This window comes from Chrysochloris asiatica, unplaced genomic scaffold (genome assembly GCF_000296735.1).
Source record: "Chrysochloris asiatica unplaced genomic scaffold, ChrAsi1.0 scaffold00035, whole genome shotgun sequence".
Taxonomy (NCBI): domain Eukaryota; kingdom Metazoa; phylum Chordata; class Mammalia; order Afrosoricida; family Chrysochloridae; genus Chrysochloris; species Chrysochloris asiatica.
This window is the reverse complement of record NW_006408553.1, coordinates 15,455,171-15,474,300: the sequence shown is the minus strand read 5'-3', so window position 1 is coordinate 15,474,300 and position 19,130 is coordinate 15,455,171.

The following is a 19,130-nucleotide window of genomic DNA, read 5'->3' as shown; positions in this document are numbered from 1 at the left end:
TCTAATTGTTCTCCCATCTGCTTTGTTCTTCCATTCCCCTCTCCCTACTTGTATGTTGCCCCCTCCCTAGCACCCAAACTATCCTGTGTCTAATCCCTGCCCTGTGCTCCACCTTCCCCTCCCTCCCCTCACCCACCCCCAACATCCCTTTTGCAGCAGATTTGCTTAGTGCAATATGTTGTTTGATTTCTTGACTTCTGCTTCTATGAGCATTGATTGGGAATTCAAGTAAATTGAAGTATCTGACAACTTCAAACTTTTCTCCATTTATTGTGATGTTTATTAGTTCAGTTGTGAGGTTAGAAGTCTAAATTCAGGACATGGATCTAGGGAGAGGTCCTCTTTTTTCTATTTCAGCTACTAGTAGCTGGAAGTCCTTGGGGTTCCTGGGCATGCATCTATCTGACTTCACATGGTGTCATTCTCCCTTTATAAATAAATCTCAGTATCTATTATGCTCTATTTACAACCCAGAAATTACTAGATTAGGACCCACCCTGCAATTGTATAGTTTCATTAAAATAACAAAAGAAACACCCTATTTCCAAGCATGTTAACATCCACAGGTACAGTTGTTAAGGCTTCAATACATATTTGAGGAGATGCCACTCAATCCACACCACCACACATGTTGGGAAAAGATGTAAAAATTCTTAAGGAGTCTTATAAATTATTGACCTAACTTATTCTAAACTTTTCTTGAGAAAAGTCTATAACTTCAGTTTTATTATTTCTCTTCTATGATGATCAAATTTGGGCAAAATCCAACCCTTGACATCTCTAAATAAGAAAATCTATCTTTAAATTTTGGCAGTAAAGGGAACTTTAAAAATAATCTAGTGAAAACTTATATTTTTCTGCATGAGAAATTCAGTGCTTTTAGATATGTAGTGATTTAGATAAGGTCATATATTTATTGATAAATATTTACTAAACAAATTCCATGATTTAGACCTCTGCCAAATATTTATCTATAAATGAAAAAACATGGTGCCCTGGTTCCAGTAGCTTATAGAAAGGAGACAAGCAAAGAATTTTAAAAATCAATAATATAGTTTTTATTTTTTAAAAACCTTTTTATTGTCAATTGAGTAAAGACTTATGATCATCAACTTTATATCTAACACATCATATACTTAAGTTTCATTTAAACGATTACAAGTGCCTTCAGGTACCATTGGTTAACTGTTGTCGGTGTCGTATCCTATAGAGTTGTTTCCAACTCATAGTGACCCTACATTGAGTTTCCAAGGCACGACTGGTGGGTTTGAACTGCTGACTTTGTGGTTAGCATTTAGGTGCTTATCCTAGACTGTATTGACCTCTATTACCTTTAATTTTTGTGCTACTACCTATTTTTTCCCCACCCTTCGTCTATCTTCTGCCAACCTCCCTCTTGCTACATATTGCTTTCTCCATAATCCAAATTAATTTGTGCCTACCCTCTAATTCTTGGATCAACTATCAACACTCAAGAAATCAAATGACGTATTGCATTAGGCAAATCTGTTGCACAAGAACTTTTTAAAGTGTTGAAGAGCAAAGATGCCAGCTTGAGAACAAAGGTATGCCTGACCCAAGCCATGGTATTTTCAGTAACCTCATATGCATGTGAAAGTTGGGCAGGTGAATAAGGAAGACCATAGAAGAATTGATACTTTTGAATTATGGTGTTGGAGGAGAATCCTGAAAGGGCCATGGGCTGGCTGCCCATAGAACCAATAGATCCATTTTGGAAGAAATGCATCCAGAGTGTTCCTTGGAGGCCAAGATGGCCAAACTTCATCTCTCATACTTTGGACATATTATCAAGAAGGATCAGTCTCTGGAGAAGGATATCATGTTTGATAAGGTAGAGGGTCAGAGAAAAAGAGGAAGACCCCCCAATGAGATGGATTGGCCAAATAGCAGCATTGATGGACTCAAGGGTGGCAACAATAGTGAGGTTGGCCCAGGATCAGGCAGTGTTTCATTCTGCTGTGCATAAAGTCGCTATGAGTTGGTAGCAACTCGATGGCACCTAACAACAACAAACCCTCTAATATAATTGTTCAATAATGTAAATCTCTGTAATTTAATCTTCTAGAGGATGGATATGGGAGTTCTAGCTAGGATTCTAGATGAAGTTTGTTGTTGTTGTTAGATACCATCAAGTCATTTCTGACTCACCGCAACCCTACGCACATGAAAACAAAACATTGGTTGGTCATGTATCATTTTCTCAGTCATTGCTATGTTTGAGATCATTGTTTTGTCACTGTGTCAGTCTACCTCCTTGAGAGTGTTTCTCTCTTTTGTGGACCCTCCACTTTTCTAAACATGATGTCCTTCTCCAGAAACTGGTCCTTACTAACAACATGTCCAAGGTATGTGAAACAAAGTCACACCATTTTGTCTTCTAGAGAGCATTCGGGTTGTACTTCTTTCAAGGCAGATTTGTTTGTTCCTCTGGCAACAAACTTTGTTTACTCCATAATTCAAATGCATGAGTTCTTTTTTGGTCTTTCATGTTTATTGTTTAGCTTTTGCGTACATGTGAAATGACTGAAAATACCATGATTTGGGCCTGGCACACCTTAGTCCTTGAAGTGACACCTGCTCTTTAAAGAGGTCTTTTGCATGCGGTTTACCCAATGTAATGTGTTGTTTAATTTTTTGACTGCTGCTCCCATGGGTGTTGACTGTGAATCCAAGTAAAATGAAATCCTTGACAACGTCAACTTTTTCTCCATTTACCATAATGTTGCTTATGGATCTAGAGTTGAGGATTTTGTTTTCTTTGTTTTGAAGTCTAATCCACAATGAAGGCTGTTTTCTTTGATCTTCATCAATAAATTCTTCAAGTCCTGATAGCTTTCAACAAATAAGGTTTCCATCTACATATCACAAACTGTTAATGAGTCTTTCTACAATTCTATTATCCTGTTCTTTTTCATATAGCCCAGCTTCTCATATTTTTATTCAGCATACAGATTGCGTAAGTATGGTGAAAAGATATAACCCAGACATATATATTCCCTGATTTTAAATAACAAAGTATCACCATATTCTGTTCAAAGTAGTTCCTCTTGGTCTTTGTAGGTTCCACATGATCATAATGAAGTGTCCTGGAATTTCCATACTTTGTACTGCTATCCATACTTTTTAATGATCCACACAGTTTAATGTCTTTGTATATTTTATAAAACACAGGGAAAGAGCTTTATGGATTTCTCTACTTTCAATAAAGATACATCTGACATCAGGAGTAATAGGCCTCATTCCAGGTGTACTTTTGAATCCAGCTTGAATGTCTGTCATTCCCATGTTGATGTACTGCTACAACTGTTTTTTGAAGTATTTATCATTAGCAAAATTTCACTTGTATGTGTTATTAATGATATTGTTCACCATTCTTTAGAATAGAAACAAACATGGATCTCTTCCTGTTAGTTGGCCAAGTAGCTGTCTTCCAAATTTTGTGGTATATACAGCTCTGCATCCATAGTATACATTTGTGTTACCTAAACTAACACAGATGGAAGAAGAAAACTTGAATAGGGCTACAACAAAAGGAGAAATTGACCAGGTCATTAAAACTCCAAATGAAAAAACCAACCGGATCTAGATGGGTTTGCTGGTGAATTCTGGCAAACATTCAGAGATGAATTGACATCAGTTCTACTTAGATTATTACAGAACATATAAAAGGATGGGAAAATCCCCAAATACATTTTATGAAGTGAACATAACCCTCATATAAAATCAATCAAAGACATCAATAAAAAAGGAAATTATATATCAATATCCCTCATAAACATAGATGCAAATATTCTCAACAAAATTCAAGCCAAAACAATTAAATAACACACTAAAAATAATAATACATCATGACCAGGTGGAATTCATAGTAGGGATGCAAGGATGGTACAATATTAGAAAAATAATCAACATAACCCACCACATACCTTATACAAAAGAACCAATACAACATTACTCTCAATGGAGAGAAATTGAAAGCATTCCCTTCATGAACAGGAACCAGACATGGATGTCCTTTATCACCATTCCTATTCAATATTGTGTTGGAAGTCTTAAATAGTACTATAAGGCAGGAAAGGGAAATTGAAGGCATCTAAATAAGGACTTCTGGTGTGGCACTGCCAGTTAATGCGGTAAACTGCAATGTCAGTTTGGGCTGTTAAGGCCAGAAGTTCCAACTCACCAGCTGCTTCTTGGAAATTATGTACAGGGTTGCTATGGATCAGATCCCAACTCTACAGCACTTAGCAAAGCAACAACAAAAAAAGCAAAGAAGAAGTAAAACACTCTCTATTTGCAGATGACATGATTCCATACTTGGAAAATCCCAATCACTCAGCAAGAATATTACTGGAACTCATTGAAAAATTCAACTAAATGGCAGACTACAATATCAATATACAAAAATTCAGTTGGATTACTCTACACTAATAAGGACAGCTCTGAAAAGAAAATTAGGGAAACAATATCATTGATAGTAGTTGTGGTGGTGGTAATGTGAGTGGAGTTGGTTCCAATTCATAGCGACCCTATATAGGGTTTCCAAGGCAGTAAATCTTTACAGGAGCAGAAAGCCTCATCTTGCTCCCACAGATTGGCTGGCAGTTTTGAACTGCTGAGCTTGAGGTTAGCAGCCCGAACCATTTACCGTGGTGGTGGTGATGGTGTGCCGTGGTGTTCGTTCCAACTTACAGAGACCCTGTATAGGGTTTCAGAAGTGGTAAATCTTTACGGGAGCAGAAAGCCTCATTTTTTTTTCACCTGCAGAATGGCTAGTAGTTTTGCATTGTTGACCATGAGATTAGCAGTCCAACTCATAAACACTAGTAGTAGCTAGTAGAGCTCTTTCCATTCACAGCAGCCACACAAAAAATGGAACAAGAATAAATCTAACTAGAGAAACAAATGACCTATACAAAGAAAACTATAAAACACTACTACAAGCCATCAAAACAGACTTTCAAAAATGGAAGAATAAACCATGCTCATGGATAGGAAGACTTAATATAATGAAAATGTCAACACTACCAAAAGAAATCTGCAGATATAATGCAATCCCATTCAAAATTTCAACGTAATTCTCGCAGAGGAAAGATGAGGCTTCCTGCTCCTGTAAAAGTGTACAGCCTCAGAAACCCTGTACAGAGTCATATGAGTCAGAACCAACTCCACAGCACATAACCACCAACAACTATGTGGAAAGGAAAGAGACCTCAGATAAGTAAAGCATTGCTTAAGAAGAACAGAGTCAGAGGTCTCTCACTTCCTGATTTTAAAATCTACTATACAGTCACAGTAGTCAAAACAACCTGGTACTGGTACTTCAAAAGATACAGAGATCAATGAAACAGAACTGAGAACACAGAAGTAAATCCATCTTCATAAATCAGTTGATCTATGGCAAAGAGCCAAAATATATTAAAAGAAATACTCTCTTCAACAAGGCTTAAAGCTAGGGAAATTTGTAGCAAACTCAAGAAATCCATTGCTTTCTAATTCAAGATGCACAGCTACTCCCAGAGCTGCCATCTTGGGTGAGACCAAGTGGGGGAAGGATCAAAACAGCCACGAACGCCTGACAGAACCGTGGAGATACAGGTATGGACATTCTTTTTTTGGGTATCTGTTCATTGGTCTCTGGCTGTCTGTGCACCTCCATTCTGGTGACTAGAGGGGATGCTGAGTGAATGGATTCCCCACCCACACCCCTGGAGGGGTCTACTATGCATGAGATCTCGAAATTTGAAGTGACAGTTTCCACTTAAAACCAAACGGCCACCACTCGTCTGTCAGTTTGTCATACTGCGGCGGCTTATGAGTTTCTGTGATTCTGAAAGCTATGCCACTGATATTTAAAATACCAGCAGGGTCACCAATGGTGGACAGGATTTAGATGAGCTTCCAGACAAAGGCAGACTAGGAAGAAAGAGTGACAAACTACTTCCAAATATTTAGTCACTGAAAACCTTATGACTAGCAGAGAAAAACTGTCAGATAAAGTGTGGGAAAATGAGCCCCTCAGGTTGGAAGGCACTCAAAATGCGACTGGGGTAGAGCTGCCTCCTCAAAGTACAGTTGACCATGATGATGTGAATGGAGTAAAGCCTGTGGGAGAAAAGCCCACAGGACCTTCATTTGCCGATGGGGCACAACTCAAAATGAAAAGAATAAGCTCTACACATAACTGGAACATGGAATGTACAAAGGAAGAATCTGGGAAAATTGGAAGTTGTCAACAATGAAATGGAATGCATAAACCTCAATATCTTAGGCATTCGTGAGCAGAAATGGACTGTATTAGCCATTTTGAATCTGACAACCACACGGTTTACTATGATGGAAATGACAAATTGAGGAGGAATGGTATTGCATTCATTGTCAAAAAGAACATATCCAGATCAGTCATGAGGCACAACGTTGTCTGTAATAGGATACTATGCATGTGCCTACAGGGAAGCCCAGTTAATACCACTATTATTCAAATTTATGCACCAAACACTGAAACCAGTGAGGATGAAATAGAAGAATTCTACTAACTTCTTCAAGGAGCTCTAGTAGCGTAGTGGTTACGAATCGGGCTGTGAACCGGAAGGTCAGCAGTTCGAAACTACCAGCTGCTCCGCGGGAGAAAGATGAGGCGATCTGCTCCCGTAAAGATTTACAGCCTCAGAAACCCTATTCAGGGTCGCTATGGGTTGAAACAGACTCGACGGCACTTAACAACAACACTAACTTCTTCAATCTGGAATTGATCAAACATGCAATCAAGATGTATTGATCATTACTGGTGATTGGAATGCAAAGGTTGGGATCAAAGAGAAAGGATCAGCAGTTGGAAAATATGGCCTTGGTGATAGAAATGATGCTGGAGAAAGCATGACAGAATTCTGCAAAACCAATTATTTGTTCATTTCAAATACCTTCTTCAGACAGCATAAGAGACGACTATACACATGGACCTCCCCAGATGGAAGACATAGAAATCAAATGGACTACATCTGCAGAAAGAGACAATGGAAAAGCTCCATATCATCAGTGAAAACAAGGCCAGGGCCAGACTGTGGAACAGACCATCAATTACTCATATGCAAATTCAAGCTGAAACTGAAAAAAATGAACACAAGTCCATGAGAGCCAAAATATGACTTTGAATATATCCCACCTGAATTTAGAGATCATCTGAAGAACAAATTTGATACTTTAAACACTAAAGATTTAAGACCAGAAGAGTTGTGGGATGACATCAAGAACATCATACTTGAAGAAAGCAAACAGTCATTGAGAAGACAAGAAAGAAGGAAAAGGTCAAAATGGACGTCAGAAGAGACACTGAAACTTGTTCTCCAGTGTAGAGATGCTAAAGCAAATGGAAGAAATGAGGAGGTCCAAGAGCTGAAAAGAAAATTTCAAAGATCAGCTTGAGAAGATAAAGCCAAATATTACAACTAAATGTGCAAAGATCTGGAATCAGAAAACCAAAAAGGAAGAACATGCTCAGCATTTCTCAAGCTGGGGGAACTGAAGAAAAAATTCAAGCCCCGACTTTTATTATTGAAAGATTCTCTGGGCAAATTACTGAATGATGCAGAAAGCATACAGAGAAGATGGAAGGAATACACAGTGTCACTGTACCAAAAGGAAATGGTTAATGTTCAACCATTTCAAGAGGTAGCATATGATCAAGAGCCAATGATACTGAAGGAGGAAGTCCAAAGTACACTGAAAGAATTGGTAAAGAACAAAGCACCAGAAACTGATGGAACAACAATTGAAATCTTTTAAGAAAGTGAGGCAGCACAGGAGGCACTCACTCATCTCTGCCAAGAAATTTGGAAGACAACTATCTATCTGGCCGACTGATTGGAAGAGATCCATATTTGTGCCCATTCCAAAGAGAGGTGACCAAATGGAATGAGGAAATCATCGGACAATCTCTTAATATCCCATGCGAGTAAAGTTTTGCTAAAGGTAATACAGAAATGGCTAAAATCATACATTGACAGAGAGCTTGCTGAGGCTCAAGTTGGATTCAGAAGAGGCCGTGGAATGAGAGATATCATTGCTGATGTCCAGTGGATCTTGGCTGAAAGCAGAGACTATCAGAAAGATGTTTAGCTGTGCTTTATTGACTACACAAAGGCTTTCGATTGTATGGATCATGACAAGCTATGGAAAACATTGTGATGTATGAGTATACCCGAACACTTAAATGTGCTCATGTGGAATCTCTACATGGACCAAGAAGCAGTTGTTCAAACAGAACATGGGAACACTGAATGGTTTAAAATTAAGGAAGATGTTGTATTCTTTCACCATACTTATTCAACCTGTATGCTGAGCAAATAATCCATGAAGCTGGGTTCTATGAAGAAAAATGTGGCATCAGGATTGGAGAAAGACTCATTAACAACCTACGATATGCAGATGATACAGTCTTGCTTGTTGAAAGTGAAGAGGACATAAAATATTTTCTGATGAAGATCAAGGAGCACAGCCTTCAGTATGGATTACATTTCAATGTAAAGAAAAAAAAAATCCTCACTACTGGACCAATACACAACATTTTTACCAATGGAGAAAAGATTGAAGTTGTCAAGGACTTCATTCTTCTTGGATCAACTATTAACATTCACAGAAGCAGCAGTCAAAAGAGATCAGACGACGTATTGCATTAGGCAAATCTGCTGCACACGACCTTTTTAAAGTGTTGAAGAGCAAAGATGTCAGCTTGAGGACTAAGGTTTGCCTCACCCAAGCCATGGTATTTTCAATAACCTCATATGCATGCGAAAGCTGGGCAGGTGAATAAGGAAGACTGTAGAAGAATTGATGCCTTTGAGGTATGGTGTTAGAGGAGAATATTGAAAGTGCCATGGGCTACCAAAAGAACCAATAAATCCATTTTGGAAGAAGTGCAGCTAGAGTGCTCCTTAGAGTCCAAGATATCCAAACCTCATCTCTCATACTTTGGGCATATTGTCAGGAGGGAGCAGTCACTGGAGAAGAATTTTACATTTGGTAAGGTGGAGGGTCAGAGAAAAAAGGAAGACCCCCAACAAGATGGATTGGCCAAGTGGCAGCATCGATGGACTCAAGCATGTTTTTTGTTGAGTAGTGAGGTTGGCCCAGGATTGGACAGTGTTTCGTTCTGCTGTGCGTAAGTTTGCTTTGGGTCAATACTGTCTTGGTGGCACCTAACAACAAATCTGAAAATCAATTTGCAGAAGAATGAAATAAGAGCCATATTTCATACCATATACAAAAACAAACACATTGTGAGTTAAAGACGTAAATGTAAAATCTTGAACTATAAAGATCAATAATGAAAAAATAAGAACAAACTTAGGGGCTCTAATACATAGCATAAATATACTATCAAGTATAACTAAAAACACACAAATAATAGAAGACATAATAGACAACTGGAAGCTCCTAAAAATTAAACACTTATGTGCATCAGAAATTTTCTTCTAAAGACTGAAAAAAGAACACACAGACTGGGAAAAATTTATTTGCAATTACATATCAGACAAACGGCTAATACTTAATATGTATAGAAAAGTACAACACTGCTACAAGAAAAAGACAAACAGTCAAATTAAAATATAAGCAGAGTACATTGACAGAGGACATTCACCAAGGAAGGTATTCAGGCAGACAACAAACATATGAAAAAATGTTCATGATCATCAGCTGCTTTTGTTAGGTGCCATCCAACCTGTTGCAGCTCATAGTGACCCTATGCAGAATAGAATGACACACTGCCTGGTCCTGAACCATCCTTACAACTGTTGCTACTCTTGTGAGTTGAAAATCAAAACAACAATGAGATATCATCTCACCCCCGCATTAATAGCAAACTTCCCAAAACAGAAAACAACAAATGTTAGTGAGGTTGTAGAGAGACTGAGACCCTCCTACATTGCTGATGGGACTGCAAATGGTTCAACCACTGTGGAAAACAGCATGGCATTTCCTTATAAATTTGGACAGAAATGCCGTGTGACACAGCAATCCTTCTACTTGATTTATATCCTCAATAAATAAGAGTCGTAACAAGAGTAGATATATACATGTCCATGTTCATTGCAGCATTATTCACAATAGCAAAAAGATGGAGACAGCCCAAATGTCCATCAGCAGAGGAATCGTTGAACAAACTTTGGTACATACATATAATGGAATATTAAGCACAACATTGAAGAATAATGCTGAATCTGCAAAACACTGTATAACATGGAAAAATCTGCAGGACATTATTTTACGTTAAATTATTTGATAGCAAAGGGATATGAGACCACTTTTGCAAAAAGTCAAGAAAATGTTTTCATTCTATAATAAACTTTCTATGGTGGTTACCAGTGGTGGGAGGGAAGGGAGAATTATTCACTGGGTAGACTGTAGACACATCTAACCTGGGTTATGGGGAAGGCAATTAAAAAGAAAAGGAGGAAAAGAGAAGAGGAAAAAAGAAAATTCCTTTCTTATTTTCCTGGTTTTTTTTTTGTTGTTGTTTTTTTAAATATACTGGAAGGGAAACAATGTATATTTTTTTCTAAAAACAAAACAAAACAAAAATAGTTTACACATTAGTTTTGGTTGAAGAAACATGTAAGTCAGGTTAGTATGGCTACATCTTCTGTGTGTTATGCATGACATGTTTAATACAAGACAGTCTGACTTACTTCATATTAATAATGTTATTTTATTTAATAACAAGAATTCTATAATGGTGAATTATTATATTCAGAAATTCAGAACATTTTTGAGGACTACCTTAAAGAATAAAGTTAAAAATAAATAAAATATTAAAGGGAAAAAATATATGCCCATCTATGCCCTTCTCGTCCATCCTCAAGCATCACCTTTTCCAGGCCCCTGAAATGTGAAATGCTTCAGGACAGTGACCATGTCTCTATGCAGTCTCCTAGAGACAGCTTGGTTCAGAGAAGGTGCTGAACAGCTACTCATTAAGTGGGAAAATTGAGTGAACAGAAGTGCTAATGAATTTAACCAAGAAGTTAATGAGCCCAGGTACTAAATTGATGCTATTTTCATCACTGCAACCATCATCCCCCCAAAAAACAAAACATAAAAACCTATTAAGGTCTTGCAGAACCTCCACAGACTCCACCTGTTCCATGGGAAGGGTAAGGTTAGGCTATATAGTCATATGTCATGGTGTGTTAGAAACAGTGGACAGAACTAGACGTAGAACAATCGGCTCTGATTTTCTTAACTTCCCAAACAGTCTAGTAGGCATAGAAAAGACGTATGACTTTGTTGTGTGCTTTATTTTCTAATAAAATATTTTCATGCTGTCCTGCTTTCTTCCCTTTCTAGTTAGCCAGATTGAGTCCATGGCTGACATATAAGTGTGAGAGGAAATGCTCGGGCCTCAGTACCTCCCCTGGGTGAGGCACCTTCTTATATTAAGCTTTCCACCAATGCTGTTGGATGTGGATTTAAATGTAACTGCTCATCCAAATATCTCCATAAGCAGTCATGTTCTCATGCCTATTAGGTTTCTGAGATAAGGAGTGCTTTAGCAAAAGTGGTTCAAAGCAATATTAAAAAATAAAATAAAATAACTAGCTTATATAACACAACAAAAGAGACAAACAACCCAATTACAAAGTGAGCAAAGTACTTGAAAAGACATTTTTTCCAAAGATCTACAAAAATCCAATAAGCACATAAAAAGATGTTCAACATCAATAGCCATTATGAAATGCAAATCAAAACCACAATAAGATACCACTTTCCACGCACTAGGATGATTACTATCAAAGCAACTGGAAATAATAACTGTTGGTGAGAATATAGGAACACTCACCCATTGCTAATGGAACTGTAAAATGGTGCCGCTGTTGGGGAAAACATTTCAGACATTCCTCAAAAGTTTGAACATAGAATTATCATGTTGTTGTCAAGTGCCATCTAGTCAGTTCCAACCCACAGCAACACTGAACAGGGTTTCCGAGGCTATAAATCTTTATGGGAGCAAAATGACCCAAAAATTCCACTCCTGGGTATGATCCCTAAAGAATTGAGAGCATGGACTCAAAAGATATGTGTACATCAATTTCATAGCATTATTCACAATAGCCAAAAGGTGGAAACAACCCAAGTGCCCCACAACAGATGAATGTATAAACAAAATGTAATATATCTATACAGTGGAATATTACTTAACCATAAAGAAAAATTAAGTTCTTATATAGGTGGTTGTTGTTGTTGTGAAGTGCTGTTGAGTCAGATCCAACCCATAGCGACCCTATACAGGGTTTCCGAAGAGTGACTGGTGAGCTCACACGGCCGACCTTGCAGTTCAAAGGGCTTTGCAGTCTGGCACATTAACCCATAGCACCACACCAGACTCCACTATATAGTTGGTATCCTATATAAAATGAATGAACCTTGAAAACATCATGCTAAGAGAAATAAGCCAAACATAAAAGAACAAACATTGTCTGATTCCACTTCTACGAAATCTATAGAATTGGCATATGAATAGGGACTAAAATAAAATAATGATGATTAGGGGTTCGAAGGAGGGGAGTGCTGCTTTAAAAAAAGAAAACATGAGAATTATATAATTCTTCCTTTCCTACATTTAGACCACTGATGAAGCAAGATGATTTTTACATAGGTCTGTTCTGATATTTTCTATAAGGAACTCTGGTAGCATAATGCTTAAGTACTTGAATGCTAAACAAAAAATCAGCAGTTTGAAACCACCAGCTGTTCTGCAGAATGATATGGCATTCTGCTTCCACAAAGCTTGTACCCTAGGAAGCCCTAAGATGGGGCAGTTCTACTATGTCTTACAAGGTCACTGGAAGTTGGAATCGACTCAAGAGCAACAGGGATACTTTTTCCATACATGTTCACCATGTATCCAGGTTCCCATGGCTATCAGGTACATCTGGTATTTATCGCCTCCACAAGAAGAACCAGGGTACCACCTTCTCATATGTATGGCTTTCTGAAAGAAACTAATTAATAAGTACTGAATACTTATCATATAAAGTTGTTGAGTGATACAAATGGTTTTGACTTGGTTACTAACCCACAGGTTAGCAGTTCAAATCTATTTCCATAAGATTACAACCAATGCATAAAACCCTAGGGAATTCAGCTATACTCCATAATGTATAGGAGTTCCAAGAGTCAGAATCAAATCATCAGCAAATGGTTTTAGTTTTTTCACTTTTCATATGTCAATCTCTGTACTTAATACTTTGCATAGTAAACTGCAACTCTATAAGAGGTTCAGAGTCTGTGGTAGAGAACAGACTTGAATCCAAGTGTGTAGGTTTGTATATTCTATATCAGAAAAATGCCATCTATCCAGCTTGAGTGCCAAAGCAAAATAATGTTACAGTGTCATCGTATACTAGGAAGGTCACAAAAACCAAGTCATTTTATCTTTATTTATATCAATTCTATCAGCAAATTGTACCAAAAGGAAATGGTTAATGTTCAACCATTTCAAGAGATACCATATGAACAAGAGCCAATGATACTCAGAGAGGAAGTCCAAAGTGCATTGAAAGAAGTGGCAAAGAACAAGGCACCAGGAATTGATGGAATAAAAATTGAAATCTTTCAGGAAAGTGAGGCAGCACAGGAGGCACTCACTCATCTCTGCCAAGAAATTTGGATGACAACTGTCTGGCCGACTGATTGGAAGAGATCAATGTTTGTGCCCATTCCAAAGAGAGGTGACCCAACGGAATGCGGAAATCATCGGACAATCTCTTTGATATCTCAAGTGAGCAAAGTTTTGCTAAAGGTAATACAGAAACGACTGCAATCATACATTGACAGAGAACTTCCAGAGGTTCAAGCTGGATTCAGAAGAGGCCGTGGAACGAGAGATATCATTGCTGATGTCCGATGGATCTTGGCTGAAAGCAGAGAATATCAGAAGGATGTTTACCTGTGCTTTATTGACTACGCAAAGGCTTTCGATTGTGTGGATCATGACAAGCTATGGACAACATTGAGAAGTATGAGTATTCCAGAACACTTAATTGTACTTCTAAGAAATCTGTACCTAGATCAAGAAGCAGTTGTTCAAACAGAACATGGGAACACTGAATGTTTTAAAATTGGGAAAGGTGTGAGACAGGGTTGTATTCTTTCACCATACTTATTCAACCTGTATGCTGAGCAAATAATACGAGGAGCTGGGTTCTATGAAGAAAAACGTGGCATCAGGATTGGAGGAAGACTCTTTAACAACCTGCGATATGCAGATGATACAACCTTGATCGCTGAGAGTGAAGAGGACTTGAAACATTTACTTATGAAGATTAAAGAGCACAGCCTTCTATATGGATTACATCTCAATGTCAAGAAAACAAAAATCCTCACCACTGGACCAATAAACAACATTGTTATCAATGGAGAAAAGATTGAAGTCGTCAAGGACTTCATTCTTCTTGGATCAACTATCAACACTCACAGAAGTAGCAGTCAAGAGATCAGACGACGTATTGCACTGGGCAAATCTGCTGCACAGGAACTTTTTAAAGTGTTGAAGAGTAGAGATGTCAGCTTGAGGACTAGGGTGCGCCTGACCCAGGCCATTGTGTTTTCAATAGCCTCATATGGATGCGAAAGCTGGACAGTGAATAAGGAGGATCGTAGAAGAATTGATGCCTTTGAGTTGTGGTGTTGGAGGAGAATACTGAAAGTGCCATGGACTGCCAAAAGAACCAATAAATCTATTTTGGAAGAAGTGCAGCCAGAGTGCTCCTTGGAGGCCAGGATGGCTAAACTTCGTCCCTCCTACTTTGGACATATTGTCCGGAGGAAACAATCGCCGGAGAAGGATGTCATGCTGGGTAGGGTGGAGGGTCAGAGAAAAAGAGGAAGACCCCCAACGAGATGGATCAGCCAGGTGGCATCATTGATGGACTCAGGTGTGGCAGCGGTAGTAAGGTTGGCCCAGGATCGAACATTGTTTCGTTCTGCTGTGCATAGGGTCGCTATGAGTCGGTTCCGACTCGATGGCACCTGACAACAACAACTATCAGCAAATAATAAGGAAATACAAATGGCCAGTTGTTACCTCAGGGGATGATTTTGAGAACAAAATCAAATGTTTTAAATGAAAATATCCAGGGATCTCTGGTAGCGTAGTGGTTATGAATCGGGCTGCGAACCTTAAGGTCAGCGGTTCGAAACTACCAGCCGCTCCGCGGGAGCAAGACGAGGCTTTCTACTCCTGTAAAGATTTACACCCTCGGAAACCCTGTACAGGGTCGCTATGAGTCGGAACCGACTCGAAGGCACTTAACAACAACAACAACAACAATCCAGTGAACCATAAAAGATTGGACAAGTATGAATTGATAGTAGGAAGATTTTGTATTTTTAAATAGATGTATTTTAAAGAGTATGAACTTAAACATGTAAGTTAAACATTTACAGATCTGTAAAGTAGAATCAAAGACCAACTTTGTCCCATTAAGAAAGCAAATACAATGAATTCCATGTCACCTCCTACAGTGAGTTTCTCATGAACTCCATGTTCTTGACATTAGTTGTTCTCAGTCCAATTATATCTAATGTGTCTTCTATAATAAATATTTGAAAAGACTGCATTTATTATCCTGATGTGAAATTCATCATTATTATCAGGAGCCCTGGCAGTGTAGTGGACTGTGAGTTGGGCTGCTAACTTCAAGATCAGCAGTTTGAATCTACCAGCTACTCCATGGAAGAAAGATGAGGTTTTCTGTTTGTATAAAGATTTACAGTTTTGGAGGGCACACAGTCATCACTACCACCATATGTAATCGTCACCACTCATCTGTCAGTATGCATCTAACTGAAGTGCTGGAGGCTATGTCACCAGCATTTTAAATACTAACAAGGTCACCCAAGGTGGACAGATTTCAAAGGTTCTTCAAGACTAAGACAGACTGGGAATAAGGAGAAATGGACTAATTCTGAATGTTTAGCCACTGAAAACCTTATAAATAGCAGCCTAACATTGTCAGAGAAGATGAAAATATGATGAATATTGTCAAATATAGAGACAGAAGATGAACCTCTCAGGTTGGAAGGCACTCAAAATATGACTGGGGAAGAGTTGCCTCTTCACAGTACAGTTTATCATGATGATGCAAATGGAGTAAAGTTTCCAAGACCTTCATTTGCTGATGGGGTACAACTCAAAACTCAGGAAAACAACTGCAAACATTCATTAATAATCAGAACATAGAATATAAGCAGTATTACTCTGGGAAAATTGGAAGTTGACAAAAAACGAAATAGAACACATATAGATCGACAAACTAGGCATTGTGGTCGAGTGTGTGTGGTGGAGTTGGTGGTGAAGTTGCTTCTAACTCAAAAGCAATCATGAATTGGGTTTCTGAAGCTGTAAATCTTTAAAGAAAGCCCTACGAGGCATTAGGGAGCTAAAATAGGTTGGTATTGGCCATTTTGAATCTGACAATCATATGGTGCATTATGCCAGGAGTAACAAATTAAAGAGGAATAGCATTGTATTCATAATCAAAAAGAACATATCAGGCTCTGTTTTGAAATTAAAATGCTGTCTGTGATAGGAAAATATCCATATCCAATATTAAATATCCATTAGCAAGACCTGAAGTCCTGGAGTGGCACTGTTGGATAAAGCACTGAACTGCAAGGACAATTTGAGCTATAAGGTCAGCAGTTCAAATTCACCAGTCACTTCTTGGAAACTCTATACAGGGTTGCTATGAGTTGTCACAGATTCGATGGCACTTAACAACAACAACACACACAAGACCAGTTAATGCCACTGTTTTAAAATATACTCACTAATCATTAAATTCAGTGATGATGGTATTGAAGAATTCTACCCACTCCTTCAATCTGAAATTGAGCAGACATGCAATTAGAATGCAATGATAATTACTGGTGATTGGAATATGAAGATTAGAAACAAATTGAAAGGATCAGTAGTTGGAAAATATGGCCTTGGTGATAGAATGAAGCTGGAGATTGCATGATAGCTTTTTTTTTTTTAAAGTTTTTATTGTGAATTGAATGATAGTTTAGATGGGAGAACATTGGTTTTATACTCATCATCAATGATTACAATCTCCTCCATGCATCATCATTCAATAATATTTGCTTCTATTCCTTCTGGGTGTTTGTTTGTTTGTTTGTTGAGGGGGAGGGGGAGGATGTACACAAACACACTTAAACAAGCAAAGGTCACATTCTACAAGCCTGCCTCTTGGCCACCAGCACACAGCCTTTCTCTTTCTATGAGTCTAGAGTCCTCAGCTGCTCTATGTCTCCATGTCCTTATCTCTGCCTTCATCTCTGGCATTACTGCTTCTCTGGATATGGTCCCACATTCTGTTCATGCTCTCCTCCCTTGATGGTCCTCGGGTCCTCTCTTCATGGAATGTAAGATTAACTTCTCCCCTCATTTTGTTATAAAACTTCTCCATTTACAGTTGTGACAATCACAATTAGTCATGATAACAATTACTCACTATTGAATCATAAGAATCTTATCCCCATCTCCTTTCACCAGACCTATCTAGACAAGATGAAAACTATTCAGTGTGGATTCTACCTTTCCCCACATACTCTGAAACTAAACTCCCTCTTGAAAACTTATAAGGCAGTCACTTTGCACCTTTATAGTTCCCCCAGTTTAGGTAACCAATGTCTAAGTTGTCCATCCCTATCAACCCTGTATAGAGAGGGGATAGGATTGAGACTTGACATGAAGATTCCTTCCCTCTCAGTTGGTATTTTGAGCTACTACATCCATAAATATAGGTCAAGTTCCTCAAATTGTAGTAATTTATACTTGTTTCCTTTTTTTTTTTTTTTTTTTTATCTTTCTCTAGTCAAGTTCTGATCATCAAGCTATCAAGGTTAGGCCAATTGGGTACTATCTACAAGTATGGGCATTCTTGTGCATCTCCCCTCACTTCATATCAGATGGATGCTTCACTCTTGCTCTTGCCCTCTGTGGCTATGCCCTTGTCCATGGGCTCAAGAGTCTCCAGGTCTCACCATTTAGGACCAACCAGCCCTTCCACTTATCTCTCTTATCTCCAGGTCAACAGGAACATGGTCAAACTCAGCCCATATCTTCATTACTGCCTTTCTCTTTCTTCCACTCACCAATTGACCAACATGGTCACTAGCAATCTTGCATGCCTACTCATGTGTTTCCTTTGAGTTTCAGTCCTGAAAGGGGCATGATAGCATTTTGTAAGACCAATGACTTGTTTTCATTTTATACAAGTTTTTTAAATAACATAAATGGTGAGTATACCTATGGACCTTAGCAGATGGAATATACAGGGATCAAGTTGACTACATCTGTGTGAAGAGATGGTGGGAAAGCTCAACATTATCAGCCAAAACAAGGCCAGGGGCAGACTGTGGAACGTACCATCAATTGTTCATTTGTAAGATCAGGACGAAGCTGAAGATAATTAAAACATGATTTTGACCATGTCTGACACGAATTTGGAGACCATCTCAGAAGAAATTTGAAGTATTTGACACTGATGACTGAAAATCAGAATAACTGTGGGGTGATTTCTAGAACATCATATAGGAAGAAAGCAAAAGGTCATTAAAAGGAGAGGAAAGAAAGAAAAGACCAAATTGGATGTGAGAAGAGACTCTAAAATTTGCTCTCCATTGTTGATATGCTAAAGCAAATGGAAGAAACGAGGAAGTCAAAGAATTGGACTGAAAATTTCAAAGGGCAGCTGAGAAAGCAAAGTATTTTAATGAACAGTACCAAGCCCTAGAGTTGGAAAACCACAAGAGAAGAACAAACTGAAAGAACCAAAGATTCAAGCCTCAACTTTCAATATTGAAGGATTCAATATTTGTCAATTAGATGTAGGTAAAATAGTGAATGGTGAAGAAAGTATCAGAATAAGATGGAAGGTATACAGAGTCACTGTACAAAAATATGTCTGATATTCAACCAATGCAAGAGGTAGCAATGCAAGAACTGATGGTACAGAAGGAAGAAGTCCAGGCTGCACTGAAGGCATTGACGAAAAACAAGCCTCCAGGAATTGATGGAATACATATTGAAATCTTTCCCAAAA